The following is a 14,834-nucleotide window of genomic DNA, read 5'->3' as shown; positions in this document are numbered from 1 at the left end:
AGTTCACCCGGGGAAGCACCAAGCCAAGAACTTGCACAAAACCAACTGGTCGCTTGCAATGTGTTGGGCTGTTATAGGCCCTCTGCAAGACCATGGGCCATGTCTCCTCTGGAAAATGTACCACCACTTCCTTGAATATTATGTGAGAGATTGTATTTCTATACATCACAGAAACATAGGCATTAGATGTTTAGTTGAATGATAAGTGCAAGTTGCAGATTACCACGCTTTCCAAGTATTATTCCCCTGGCCTTGCCTACAAGCCAAGGAGGAATTGATCTAAACAGATTTCTCCCTTTGCCTTTCTCCCTTTTTTTTTATAGTAGAGAATTTATAATGAAATATGAGAAGATTTCTGTGGAATCATCATACTGTCATGTTCCCATTTCACCTCCTTGCCTCAGATTCCCTTTGTTCCCCCTCCATCCTCCCACCTGCCTCCCAGTTTGTTCTTTTTCCTTGTAACTGCCCACTTTCACATTCATTTTGGCTTTCCTTCAGCCTTTTAATACTGTATCTGTTCCCTGAATTTACTATAGTTTGACATTCTGTGTTATGAGTCACCTCTGGGGACAGAGTTTGAAGTAGATCATATCACAAACTAGTTCTTACAGCTCCCTAAAACTAATTTGAATTCATGTTCTTTTTTCCCCTGATAAACGTTTCTGGATTCTTTCCTCCACACATTCCCCACAAAAGAGGATGAAGTAAATACATGTATTATTTATCACATGTGGTGATGACTGTATGCTGGGGATGGAAGGGACCCACAACTTCTTTTCTATTTCTTCTGCTTGGGGGCTAAGCTAACACACCACAGAAAGCCTGAATTATGTTCTTTCCTCTGTTTCCCTAACCCTATTTTTCCCCAATTAATGTAACTTTATGACCACAGTGAGGAAATTCAGTGGTAGCAAACAGTCTGTGCATCCCCATTTACATCTTTCCTAGTGAAGTGCTGCACGGCAGCAATACTGAATCCTCAGGACTTCTCTGGCCAAAAATTCATTTCCCTACCTTTTCTTCTGTCATTCCCTACCTGTCATTTCACTACCTGTCCTCTGTCTGTTGTGGAACTTGTTTTCTCTGCTACAGTAGGAATAAAGTTGGTGCTTAGAAGAATACATGCTCACCAAACAACAGCTAAATTCTCCGTAGAACCCTACTTCACTTTGGTGTTTAATCTCCTTCAGAAATTGTTCCCAAGCTTGTATATGCTACTTTAAATAATTTTTTTGCTGTGGTGGTGTGAGATGATTAGGTTGGCAAGGATTCCTGTTATGGTGTCATCATAATTTTCATTAGTACAGTGAATTATGACAGCTTGTTCTCTGCTCAAATTGATGTGATTACTACTCTGAAACCCTGGCACATTTCACTAGCACCTGACATCTGGAAGAGAAAGGTGGGAGTCAAAACAAGCTTTCAAAGACGATGCACACCAATGGTCTCATCATTTGTTACAGCAGCCAAGGACAATGGCCTTTGTTGGTCAGCAGAGTTAATGCAGTTCTTCCAATGATAAAACAAATAGCTATTGTGATTAATGATGGAAAATATCATCAAGTGATGTGTTGTGCTGAATAGGCAGCAACTAGAATTAGCAGCATGTCGCTATTCAAACTACCGGTAGTGTGTTAGAAGCAGGTGGATGACTTGGGGAATTATTTTTAAAAGAACAAAAAGCATGCATCAAGTGTACATGTGTACATCCAATCGGAGGCATATCAGAGAAGATGTAATTGTTAAATGGAAGACTGTTCTACTAGCAAAAGTGTAAAAGCGTAAAATTCTAGCTCATCTAACAAAGGATGGATGCTAGCCCTTCAGTGATTGTGGCCCCTGGCAGGCTGGTACCGTACAGGTCATGATGCTTTTGCAGGAGGTGTGCAGACAGAGAGCCTGGTGTACCACACCTCTGCTTTGTGCCCAGCTGCGAAGGAGAGACAGATGTTTTACCTCCTCTGATATGGGAACAGCTCAGGTGGGTGATGTGGACTGAATGAGAACAGCCACCATCTCATCCTTGTTCTGTCTTTCAGGGAGGTCAGCGACACAGTCAGATCAGTTTCCACACCACCTGCCTTCAGGAGCCCCTCACCATGAGAAGGCAGTGAGGGCTGCAGAGTGAGCCCAGAGACACCTGTGATGGCCTGGATGCAGCCCTGCCTGTGACCCTTGACAGCCTGCAGTTATCCAGTGTGCATCTAGTGCTGCTGATAAAAAATGATGGCGTTTAACAGTGGCAGCAAAAGGAGCTACTGAGAATAAGGCATGTTCACAGCAGAAGTGAATTTTCTTTGAATTACAAGAGAAGTTCCTTTTCTGCAGCATTAAGCCTCTCACCAGCAGCTCAAAATGCGGACCACTGGTGATGTTTTTCTGTGCAGACAGATATATTCCAGCATTCATCACTGCTGATGAATCTTTTCACAATGATCTTGTTCCCTGCGGAGTCAGCGAGCCCCACGCACTGCCAGTGCTATGAGTGTCCGACAGGAAAATCTGATTTGCATTTCCACCATTAAGCTTCTATATCCAGCTCTGAAAATTATGCTGGGTGACATTAGGCAGCCAGGCTCCATGAAACAGCGTAGACAAGACTGTCATATCACTGCCTTGGCAGAATTATCTGCTCTGACACCAAGGAAACCGCTGTAAGGGTAAAACAAGCCCTGACCAAGCCAGGGACATGCATGAGTGTGAAACACCAGTGCTGTCAACACAAGACCTGGGGACATCTGAGTGTACCCCATATGAGACACCACTGCCCGGGGACTTGGAGAGCACCATGCTTCTCCAAGCAAAGTCAAAGCTCCATCATGCAATCTTTGTGCACGAACTGCAACTGCATGCAGCAAACCCCCCAAACCCTGGTGATGTGGTCTCCCTTGCGGAAGGTATCTTGGGTGCTGGTAGCAACCATGCCTGTGTTGGGCTGTGGTGCAGACACCAGGGAGGCTGCAAAGGGCCTTGGCAGTAGATCCAGCTCGGTCAACCTTATGTGCTCTTAGCAAAAAACCACATGCATCTTTAACAGCTCTATGTCCAACTTTTCTTACAACAAAGTGAGGTCTTCTGGCTGCCATTATCAGAGGTATTTTCTGTACAGCTCAGTATTGAACTTTTAAGAAAGTAACCAAAACCCATTAATCACTAGCATATTTCTTACTACTGTATTGGCCAAGGATTACTTCAATACTTATTTTAATGGATAGCTCAGCTATGAACGATTTTAAGGTTAGAGGTCTTGCAAGACTCTTCTTATAAGCTTTCTGAAATCTAATCCATCACTAATTTCCATATGTCTTGTGCAGCACTAGGCTAATGTAATGCATCACCACATAAATCCCTCTCTGATAAAATTATCCTGGGTATTACAAAAATTCAAAGCATTGTTCTTAACTACGTGTGCCTTTTTCAGATGTCTCACTAGTTGAGAAGTAAGCCTAATGTGTTCAAGAGGCTTTTTCCCTTAATGATAGATGGAAAAGGAAGTTTAAGATGACACCTAGCAGCTTAGATTTTCCATGTCAGCAAATGTCACAGACAGAAGTGGCTTTTTTTTTTTTAATGACAGCTCTTCACAGAGAATAACTAACGTTCTATTCTTCTGTCCCCAGACTGAATTTTTAGCTCTAGTTCAAGTATTTTTCATCCAATAAGCCAACCCGCTTACTCTAGCACCATGTAAAACACTGATGCGACTTCTTTGCACCTTCATCATTGATTTCCCTGGAGAATTTCAGTATTCTCTTCTACCCAGGATGTACAACCACCAGTATAAGCATCAACAGTACTCTGCTTCTGGTCATTGCCTTGTTGGTTATCCAGCTGTGACCTCTCACAGAGGAGAGGGGGAATAGCGTTATCCAACTAATTCTGGTACACACAAATGTACATTTAGCTAAGATTAGGCAGCTGTTTGTTTTCTCTGTCTTTGAGCCATTAAGAAATTTCCTGTAAATGGTGGGAGAAGGGCAACACGAGAAGCCAGGCCAGGTGTGCCAGGGTTCATGTTATGGGGAAAGTCTGCATCCAGATGGAGAGTCTGAGAGAAGAAGGAGTAAAACCTATTTTTTTTCAAGAAGTGTAATGAAAGCATGGAGACATAAGCCTAGTAGTTCTTAACAGAGTCAATGCAACATCTGAAAGAGTATAGAAGAGGAGATAAACAAACTAGAAAAGAAGCTTTGTCAATACATTGGCAAAAAAAATATGGGGAAGGAAAAGGTCTCATGTGAAGTCATATGCAATGATTGTGGCAAGAGAAATCATGATATCAAAGTCTGCAGACAAGAAAAAATATACACCATGTGTAGTGAGCAGTGATTCAGACAAGACGACTGTGGAAGTATCTGTCAGTACCCCAGCAAAGTAGCAAAAACAGATTGTGTATATTAAGCTATCTTCAGATGCAAGAACTGAACCCCATGGAAAGCAGCACACTGAGGAGGAGCTGCAGGAGGTTATCTGAAGGGAGTCTGAGTAACTTACCTGGGAATAACTTAGTTCAGTAGTGTGTAATGCAGTTGTATCACATCTGTACTGTGCCAAAGCCGACTGCAAAGCAGAGCTGAGCCAGCAGTTAAGAACTAAAGGTGGCTGCAGAAAGCAAAGGCAGACACGAATTTACAGAGAAACCAAAGGCCTCAGAAACCACCTTTTAAGAGATTATTATTTTTTTTTTAACCTAATGCACTTGTCACCTTTAAGTCAAGTCCTTGAAAACCATCACTATTATAACTGCACTGTACATGAAAGCAGTGCAAAGTTCACCTTTGGCTGGCTAGGTATCACCTATTTAAGGCTGCTCAGTGCTTCCTGGTGCTATTTCCCCTATTTCTGAAATGATGAGATCCCTGGGCAGCTGGGCTTTTGCCTTCACCAGCAGTGAAGGTGGTCACTCTCCGAATAAAAGTTTGTTGGAGTTTACAGTGGGGAGGACTCTACCCACAAGGTTATTTAATGTAAGTCTTATGACAATTCTTAAAATATTTCCAATAAGAGGTTCCTGGTTTATTTACAAGTTATCATTAAAGACAAGATTTGTATCATCTTATTAAACTGATATTGTTGAGAATGATGTGACCAGAATAGTTATTCATGTCTCATGGCCATAAAAGATTTATGCCAAGCCCACCTCCATGCCCCCCCCTGTACTGCCTCATCTGTGCTGACATTTCTTCCTGAATATTTAAGGTAATGTCTGCTTTCATTTCTTGTTCAAAAATCAAACACAAGCACGCTGTAGAGCATGGTCGGCAGTTACTATTCAACACACAGTACACTGACATGCAATGAATGGATACCGCACTGGTGTATTTGCTGAAAGCTAATAACTGCAAGGCTGCTTTAGCATGTGGGGTGTATAGTTCTTACCAACTTTACCTGGAAACTGGGTGCAAATATTCAGCTCTGTTAGAACTTTGCTTATTTAAGTACAGTAATGTTTGATGGGGCGGGAATCAAGTGGTGGTGGTGCCATCAAATGTGAAAGGCATCTGCTTGGTTTAGCCAGCAGCGGGAGATTCACCATCCCAGAGCATGAACATGAGCAAGGACTGAGCTTCTCAGAGATCTTCTCTCTATCTCGGGATCTGCTCAGGAGTTTGTCTGTCCCAAAAGGGCAGCTCTGCTGCTGGTGTGCTGGCATAGCTATCTGCATGTCAGCCAAATACATGACAGCAGAACTCATTCCTCCATGAATGCACCGACCTTGAGTGACAAAGTTGATAGTGAAAGATATTTCAAGACACTCCTGAGTGGAGACACCAGGTCATTTGTTCTTTTATTGAAATGACACCCTGCTGCCTGCTAGGCCATTGTTATTATGCCACTGTTAAACCTCTCTAAGCAATACATATATATATATATAAAGCAAATTCTGCACAGTTATGTTTGCGCATTTATGACCTCTTGGACTTATTCCTGGCATATGATTGGGCTGCCAAAAACACAGTAATCTGTCCCAGTGCCTGCGGGGTTTGTGCTGCAGAGCTACTGGCAGATGCACAGGATGTAGGAGGCATGGGGGCACTGAGGTTAGTATTAGCACCTGCCTTTGCCACACAGCTCTTTAACAGAGCACCTCACATGTGAAAGTAATCTTTATTCTGCTCCTGCACACCCTGCATGAGGTACTGGAGGTATTCAGCCTGCGAAATAAAGACAGGCTTGAGGCTGTGGGTCTGTCACACTCACAGGACACTGTCCTGCTGCTCTCTCCCTCTCTCCACCTGCTCTACCTGAACCCTCCCATGGGACTGCGATGTTCCTTGGGCTGAGCAGTGGCTCTGCTCCCCTCCTTGGCTGTGGGGACTCTGCCAGATCTGTATGGGATGCTCCAGGGTGCTGCTGAGAGCAGCAGGAAGGATGCTGAATGCCCTCCATCTCCCCCTTGCACACCACACCTACCTTGTCCCTGTCCTCCAGCGTCAGCCTGGCACTGGGCTGAGTTTCTGTCTCCACCAAGATGCGTGCCAGTAGGGTTGGGTTCTGCCAGCTTTCCAAAGTCCTTCATGTCTCAGGCACTACAAGGAGATACCAACATTTAGGCAAAATGTTACCAGCACATGTGTCCCCCACCTTCCTTTTCTCTCTGTAGCTCGAAGCTAAGTGCTACTCCTCTCCTTCCCCCCATGCTTCCTTGGTTCGTTTGTTGCTCTCCCTGCTTATAAACCACCTGGAAACACCACTGTGAGTATCTTTGCCTGCTAAACAAATTACAGCAGCCCAGTGCAATATTTAGAGAGTTTTCTTCACCTCTGTAAGGGTCAGAGCAACACCACAGCAGCCCTAGCAGCAGCCAAAGGTGCCCAGCTGTCCTTGGGCCATGTTGGGACACACAGGAGCCATCCAAGGGATGGCCATGCTGAGATCAGGGTCTTCTTTATGTGCTGCTGTGACCATGGCTCTGGCTGCAACATTATTGCCTCTTCAGAACATCCTCTAAATAAAATCCTGTGTATTGTTCACATTTTTTTACATCTGAGGACTCTCCCAGGAAAACTCCCATTAAGCCTTTGGAAGGAAATAAATACTAAGTGATCCTAAGATTATTAATGATATAAACACTTCAATTGGTCAAAACCATGAATATTTACTGATGTGAAGTGGGGCTTTTGTTACAATTAGCTCCTGATTAAGGAGCTGGACAAAGTAGACATCCTCCAGGATACTTCGCATGTGTATCGGGGACTAAATAACCTGCATCATTGCTGTAGTTGCAAATACTCATTTCAATGTATATGGGTAATTAATAGTCTTCAAAACATAAAAGTAAATGTTCTGGTGATTTTATATTTATATAGTCAATATATGCTTGTGGAAAAACTGAAAAATGCTCTGGTGGTTGGTCTCAGCTTGCCTCCCTTCTTTAAAAGGAAACAGTGAAAGAAGTACCAGCCAGTTTGAACCTGCAGAGGATCTAACAAGATGTAGTTGTTCATCACTGGACTTTACAAAACAGTATGTTCTGATCAATTTAAAAACACACTAATTGCAAGCAGTGATACTGTGAATCTGTCAAACAAGAAAGAGACTCCTTTACATAAATGGTGATCAGACATCAGAACAGGCAACTTCCTCAGTTTCAGCATGATTCATTTGCAGCGCAATTTGAAAATCCTCTATGCTGTTTTGCTGGCACAAAGATGCACCAAGCAAAGAGCTTCTAGAGAGATGGAGTGAGGTGTGCTGTGTCTTTCGGGGCCTCTCCCCATTACCAGTCCCTGGGCTGGAGCAAAGCTGGGCACCTCAGACCCCTGGCTCTGCTCCAGCTCAGCCTTTGCTGGCAACCCTGCACCACACAGCGAGGGAGAGCTGGTGCCAAAACAAATGCATTATAGCACAGTCTGCTGGCAGCTTGTTCTCCCTATTACAACTGGGATGTTTGAAAAATATCCCTGTTTTTGTTCACCGGAATATTGGCAACAAAGCAGGGAATCTAAAGGAACATCACATAGGGAATAATGACAGACTAAATGTTATTTTCATTACAGCCACATTAGGGTGATTAGAGAAGGTGGTCACAGTGCAAGAATTTTCTGTCCTCTCTCAGTTCTCCATTACTGGAGACATTAATCCAAAAACAAACCTACCTACCTCCTTCCCCAAATCTTACTCACATCTGTCATTCTCCTTCTCTGCTGCAGTCTGCAAGCCTTCAGCTTCCTGGTATGCTTCAGATGATTTTTAAAACATCATCAGATAGTAGTCACATACAGTTAATATCCATGGATGTATTTTCTATGCACAGGTTTCCCAGCACAGGGACCATCTTCCTCAACTCACATCATCTAAATATAGAAATTTTCACCTGTAAGACAGTCTCATGGTATTGTCAAGACAGCAGCTTCTGAGCAACGTTCTTTGCAGTCATACAATGCGCTTCTCAATCCTGAAGCATCTGGAAAATGGGCAAAGGGTGTTCCTCTTTTAGAAAAGGGAGAAAGAAATCCTCTAAATCTGAAGGACAGAAGGACAAGGCGTTGGCAAGGGCAACTTGTGCCCAGAGAAGCAATCACCCAAGCTTAGGAAGCAAGAACCTTGAAGGAAATAGAAAATTGAGTTTGGATAATTTTCCAATTCATTAACTGCTGAAATGGAGTAAATTCCACGTCTGGACCCGGTTTCATTAAATTGCAAGTTTGAGTCACATTGACATCTTACTGCCTAAGCCCATTGCTCTCTAACCAGACCAGGGTGACCATCCCTTAGAGACACAGCAGCTCAGCAGTGCTGTCCCACTGTAGACATTCCCATCAAGCAGCTCAAGGTGCCCATCCAGGATTTACTACCAACCTTTTAAACCCAAAACTGCCTCTCAAAGCCAGGACAGTCCACTTTACCTCGTGCTGGAGGTGAAAAAAAAAAAGCCTCATTTGCCTGCATGGAGCCAACAAAGCCTGGAAATGCTGCTGCTCCTGCTCTTTGCTGACACCGAGATGATCTGAACGTGCTGCACTGGGCAATGAGGAGCAGACCCAGGGCTGCAACAGGGCTGTTGGCTGTTAAATTGTTCAGCACGTAGTCACCTCCACGGTTTCTGAAAGCTTGAAAAGTTTGCAGCCAGGAGGGCCTAACAAAGCAAACCAAAAAATAGATACACACATTTAGTCACCCTCAGTCCATATTTAGGCACCTACATACATTGCCCACTTTCCAGCTGGGACACACAGCAATTTAGTTGCAAGGAACTGAGATCAAACTTAGCAGGATGCCCACACATTTCAGCATCCCACACACTTAATACCCATGATTGTTACAACATAGCAACTAGTCTGTAATTAGTACAGACATTGCCAGAGCTGCCTTTGTATTACTTATGAGTCATGCTACTAAAATATTCTTTATTCATTATCCAAGCCCTTTTCGTTTCAGTGCCAGGCATTACCATGTTGCAGGCTACAGAGAACTCTGTCAGGCTTGTCAAAGCCAAGTGCTTTCTGATAAGGGATCTTCATATTTAATCTGACTAAGAGTTACTTTACAAAAGAGTGAGATCAAAAAGGTTCATGTCTGCACAAAACAAGAAGGAAAAACTTAAATGCATCTCAAAGTAAGGGATTTTTCTCCTTGTTGCTTCTCCAGGCACCCATCCACAGTTAGAAGAACCACCTTCAAACTTGGCTTAAATTGTTCTGTCAGTTAATTAAATATTTGTATTTTAATGGATTTCTAGTTAACTAAGTGAGGAAACAGGCTCATGAAAAACTCAAACTGAATATGAAGCTTTTTTCATCTTTTATATAATATACGGAACAGAAAGGGGAAATTATAGCTGAAATGTATTATGACAAGCAAATAAAAGTAATATGAAAAAATTCCTTTGGGCAGATTCTGTTCTAGGCCACTACTATTTACTAAGATTTATTTTTTTATTCACTGCGTTATTAAATCACTGGGTTGGAAAGTCCTTGGGTCATTTCAAACCACTGTCTCATTGATTTCTTATTCCTGAAATGTCCTTAATATGGGATTGTCATTAAAGCCAATGACAACGATCCCTCAATCTCCCTGGGCAGTGGGCTAATTGTCTAAATGTTCTTGGTGTGGAAGAGGAACACAGACAGATTAATTCAGGCCCCAAGATCAGGTTTGTAAATAAATGGGTAGGTTATAAAAAAAATAGTCTGACATCATCAGAAAAGTTCCTATAAAAAAAAATACAGTTGAAAATGAGTGCCTTGGTTTGTTGTTTCCCAGCTTGCACGCAGCCAGCTGGATGCAGGGAGCAAGCAGGGGCAGCGGCATGGCAGGAAAGCATCCCACAGCACAGCAGGGTGCTTGGGTGCAAGGCTCCTGGCTGCTAAACTACTACTAATTCAAAGACTGTACACTTTGCTGCTTTACAGTACACCTGTTGTTTCTTACTGCACAATTCACAGAGAGATGTTTCTCCCCTGAGTCTAATATTTTATGAGAGGTGTTTTCCTATTAAGTTAATTTCATAATCTCATAATGTTCTGCATTTCTCAAGTCTTTGAAAGTGTTTCTTGAATGTCTTTCTGTTCAGATTTAGCTGTATACTTCAAGGACTTACTTTTACCACAAAGTGGAGTTCATTCCTTTACATTCTGGAAAATACACTCTCAAATGTTTCTGCTTCTGAAGACAAAAGGAAAGAGTAGTTGCAATTTATTTCTGCAGTTTCTTGAATCTTTGCCCTGCAAACAGAAGTCTCTACACTTTCCTTTTTGGTACATCTAACTGGTTAATGTCTTTTAACTTTTCTGCTTCTGTTTTCTACTCCTTGCTATTTTACTCAGCATTTCTTGTTACCATTTGAAAACCTGCTGTATTTAGACTTCAGAAAGTGACGACCCTCTCTGCCAGAGCTGCAGCACCTTTTTCTCAGCCATACAACCATTGGAGAAGGGAAAACCTTCTTCAACCCTGGTACCCGTTGGTGCAACACTGGACCAATGTAATAAGATTACTGATGCTAGTGATTCCTGAGACAAGCCTATCAAATGTCATTTGTATCAGACGAAATCAAACTGCATTCAAGAATAATCTTTGAAATATCCAGTTTAGTGATCTAATTATTTCCCAATTAGAAAGGACATGGCAGAAATGCAGTACAGGATGTTGCCAAGAAGAGAGAAAGAAAACTTCCAAAAGCATTAATCTAGAAATAAAATTAAATTTCTATTTTTAAGCTGAATTAATTCCTCCTGCCGCCCATGTCATCTGTCTTCTTTCTTTCAATAGAATCTCTTCCTTTCAATAGAATCTATATCTGAAAGCACAAAATCTCAGCATTAAAGCGTACCTTCTGCCTTTCAGGAGAAACCAAACTTCATGGCATCTTTTCCAGCAAGCACTTCAGATCTGGAAAGACATGTCCTTGTCTGTATGGAGAATGGCACCAGCTCCTTCTCCCATATCAAACCCCAGTGGCAGTGGCTTGCCAAGGAGCTGAAAAGGACAGGCGTTATGCTGCACAGGAACACATAGATGTTGAAAATGTGCCCCACACTGGAAGACCTCAAATTCATGTTACCAAACTTTGATATGTTACAGTGGAGGCTGAGAAGGTTGGAGGTCTGGTTTCTCACCCCGCTCACATGCTGGGATCAGCCTGCACACGGGGAGAGTCTCTTCGCTGCTGGGAATGCACCATCTTCATCCTTCTGTATTGGTAAAACATGAAGGTACAGAACCAAAGCCACTGGGACAAACCAGCAGCTGGGTAGTGGAAAAGGTGCTGCTTTTACTCAGCTGCTTTGTTGTCCCTTTTTGACCAGTATTAAAAGCACATGCACATGGTTAGAGACCCAGCAGTCAGTTCAGGGCACCATCGGGCTTGAGCAAAGAGGGGTGGGTAACTGAAAAGTTCAGCTGCAGGAATGATCACAGTTGCCATTTCCAAATCACAGCTGAAAGAGTTTAAAATAATGTAAAATAATGCAAAACTACTTCTGAGAGCCAGAATAAGCTTCTCTGTAGCGATAACAGATACTAAATTGTAAATTTCTTCATTAACTCATCTTGCTACAGAAGAAATGGGGTTTCAGAGAAGATTCAGAAATCATTTCTTCCACATGAAAAATTTTTGCACTTAATTTGCAGTAAACCACCATTCTGAATGCTGAGGAGCCCTGTGTTAGCCAGATGATGAAACAGTATCTGCCTTAACTGCTTTTTTCTCCATTGAAAAATTAAAAGACTTCAATTTCAGTGATGAGATATAAAGCACAGCGGAGAAAATCACAGAAGAAGAGAAATGCCCAGTTTTCTAACCAAAACTTTAGAGTGAAATAGCGGATATTGCCTGATTCAGCACAAAGGAAAATGATGGAGAATTCTTTTACAAAAATTGGTACCATGAACAAATACGGTACGAACATTTTTGAGGAACATATAGCACACAAGTGGGATTTCAAAACAACATAAGGGACTTATAGATAAAGAGATACATTTATTTCATTACCCAAAATGTTAGGCTTGCCTTGGATCTAAAAGAAAACATTGTCAATGGAAGGATTTACAGACTTGGGAGTCTGAAATCTGAGTCAGATTTCCATAGATTTCCAAATAATCAGAATAAGGAGGCGATTGGAAACTACAGCCTCATATTTGTGCCTAATATTGGCTCTGCACATTGGTAGTATCCACCCCACCCTCCAAGAACACATGCAAGATGTAGCCTGCACAGAAGCGGGGCCAAAGAGGTTGTTTTGACCTCACACACTACACTTCTGGTGCAGCACAAGAGATATTAAGAACCCTGGTCTTCTTTCTTTAAAGAGTCTTCCAGATAGTGGGCTTTGACACTGCTCATCTCATGGAGAATATGCCTTTCCTTAACAAATTCTGACTAAAATATTATTAAAGACTTTTTCCAGCTGCTCCTTCCTTTTCCCCTCCCTCCAAATACTTAGTTCTTGTATATTACGCTCAATACCTTACTGCATATAAAATTATATCATTAAATTTGAAGTGTTGTAATTGCTCAGAGTCTTGGGAGGCCCCTGCTCTACCTGCAGCAGGAATGCATTCAAGAATCCAGCTGCTGGATTAATCCCATGGTTCAATGGATGAATCCAAGGTTCAAATTGAAGAGGCTTGGAATAACAACATGATGACAGGCTTCTGAGCACAGAAAAGGCATCATTCCTAACAATGATCGTAAGGGGCAACTGCTACCCACTATTTATTCTTCGTGATTAACACAATATTTTGTGCTTAATCACAGAGTGGAAAACTCTCTTAGCATTGCAGATGTTGTCCAGCTCTTCTCCTTAGTGAAACACATGGAATTGTAGAACTGGCATTTACAAATATTCACACATTAAAGATGTTACATAGAGAAACACTGAACATTAATGTGAGGGAACCCTGACTGAATCTCCTGCTCCTTTTCGGAGAGTTCCAAAGCCTTTCTCTGCCTTTCAGTGTATTATCTGACTGGGAGATGGTGTCTCCATGAGGTGTTTCATGCCATTCTCTGGAGGAGTGAACTTTGTCCCCATAACAATCTAGCTGCACATATCAGACAAAGCCAACGTGCAGATTTGTAGCTTCTTTATCTGCTTTGGCAGTTACAAGTATGGCAAGGAGAAATAATGGAAGAAGATGTATGTATCTCTCATAATGGCCAAAAAAGTAGAAAGCCGCATTTGCCTGAATTTTTGCTGTAATTAGCAAAATACTGTTAAAAAGTGGTTACTGAGCATACCCATCCGATCACTATTTATGATTTCAAAACACTGTCCTGGCTGCACCCTACACACTCTCTTTGGCAGCCGTCTCAAAGCAGTCAAGATTTTGCTAATAAGGAGAGATCAGAACACACCAATTCATTTACCAGTGTGCTACAAGTTTTGCCACGATCAAATTGCATCTACCCATCAGAGTTCCTTGAGTTACAGAAAGCACAAGATAGTTTCAGGGAATAAAATACATCCCTAGGAAAAAGTTACAGAAATGATCTTGTTGGAAACAGCCAAGTGGTATGGATAATGAAAATCCTCCTGAAATGCCAGCAGGTTGAGCAGGGACTCTCAAACCAATGCTGCTACAGTTCAGCCACCTCTTGCCATTTAAATGTTATCACAACAATTCCTGTAAGTTCCTAAATTGAAAAACTAATGAGCAGTTAACAGAAATTAATCATTGACTTGTACTGGGAAAGCAGCACGCCCAAATATAAAGGACCTTTACTGTGTCACAGAGATATTTTTGACATAGTAATGACCAGTGAGATGGGTTTATGCTTGTCTCTGTTCTGCTGCCAGCCTAATCAGATCAGCACTGCTAATAAAGCGTATTTTCCTCTAGCTGGGTTTGAGCCTGCAAATTTGTGTGCAGCTCGAGTCAGAATAGAATGAAGAAAATGGTTACCCCTGCTCTGCTCTCACAGGTTCCAGGAAAAGGATGACACTGACTTCTCAGAAATCTAGGTTCAAATCCTGATCAAGATCCACAGAGGCATGGATGAATTGGGTGAGCCGGCTGCCGAGCCCTGTTTCACCCATATTTGCTAAGCTTTGCCTATGCAGAGAGCAGCTGCTGTGGGGCCCCGTCCAGCTGTACTTGTGCAAAGGAGCCCTAACCTTGGCATGGTCTTAGAAGAGTAGGAGGTCTATATGACTAAGCACATCTTCCTTGCTGTCCTTGGGCTGAACTAGTCCTGCTCGGTCACCTTCCAGGCGTGCACAACAGCTTTAATTGCCTGTGCATTAAATTCCCAGAAGAGCTGATGCTTTGATGTTATTTTATTCCCCTAAACCACTGCTAAGATCGGTTTTATCAAGTACCTTTTGCTAATCTAATAAAATACTGTTATCATTTATGAAGGAAAGCCAGATGCGCGGCAGATGAAG

General features: G+C 42.3%; 2 long non-coding RNA genes across 16 annotated transcripts in view; one reads left to right on the top strand and one right to left on the bottom strand.

Moving 5' to 3' along the window:
• Positions 1-4,298, top strand: part of LOC128853123 (uncharacterized) — a 42,466-nt gene extending 38,168 nt beyond the window's left edge. For all 7 annotated transcript variants that reach the window (XR_008451405.1, XR_008451404.1, XR_008451402.1 and 4 more), the window contains one exon: positions 2,043-4,298. This is a non-coding gene — a long non-coding RNA (uncharacterized LOC128853123). The remainder of the gene's footprint in view (positions 1-2,042) is intronic.
• LOC128853124 (uncharacterized) overlaps positions 1-14,834 on the bottom strand; it is a 69,284-nt gene that overhangs the window by 4,890 nt on the left and 49,560 nt on the right. For 8 of the 9 annotated variants that reach the window (XR_008451408.1, XR_008451411.1, XR_008451410.1 and 5 more), the window contains 3 exons: positions 8,130-8,410; positions 6,418-6,533; positions 4,498-4,605 (listed from right to left, as the gene is read on the bottom strand). This is a non-coding gene — a long non-coding RNA (uncharacterized LOC128853124). The remainder of the gene's footprint in view (positions 1-4,497; positions 4,606-6,417; positions 6,534-8,129; positions 8,411-14,834) is intronic. The other variant, XR_008451416.1, reaches the window with a different exon arrangement.

This window comes from Cuculus canorus, chromosome 10 (genome assembly GCF_017976375.1).
Source record: "Cuculus canorus isolate bCucCan1 chromosome 10, bCucCan1.pri, whole genome shotgun sequence".
Classification (NCBI taxonomy): domain Eukaryota; kingdom Metazoa; phylum Chordata; class Aves; order Cuculiformes; family Cuculidae; genus Cuculus; species Cuculus canorus.
Note: the sequence above shows the minus strand (reverse complement) of the source record. Positions and strands in the feature narration are given on the sequence as shown.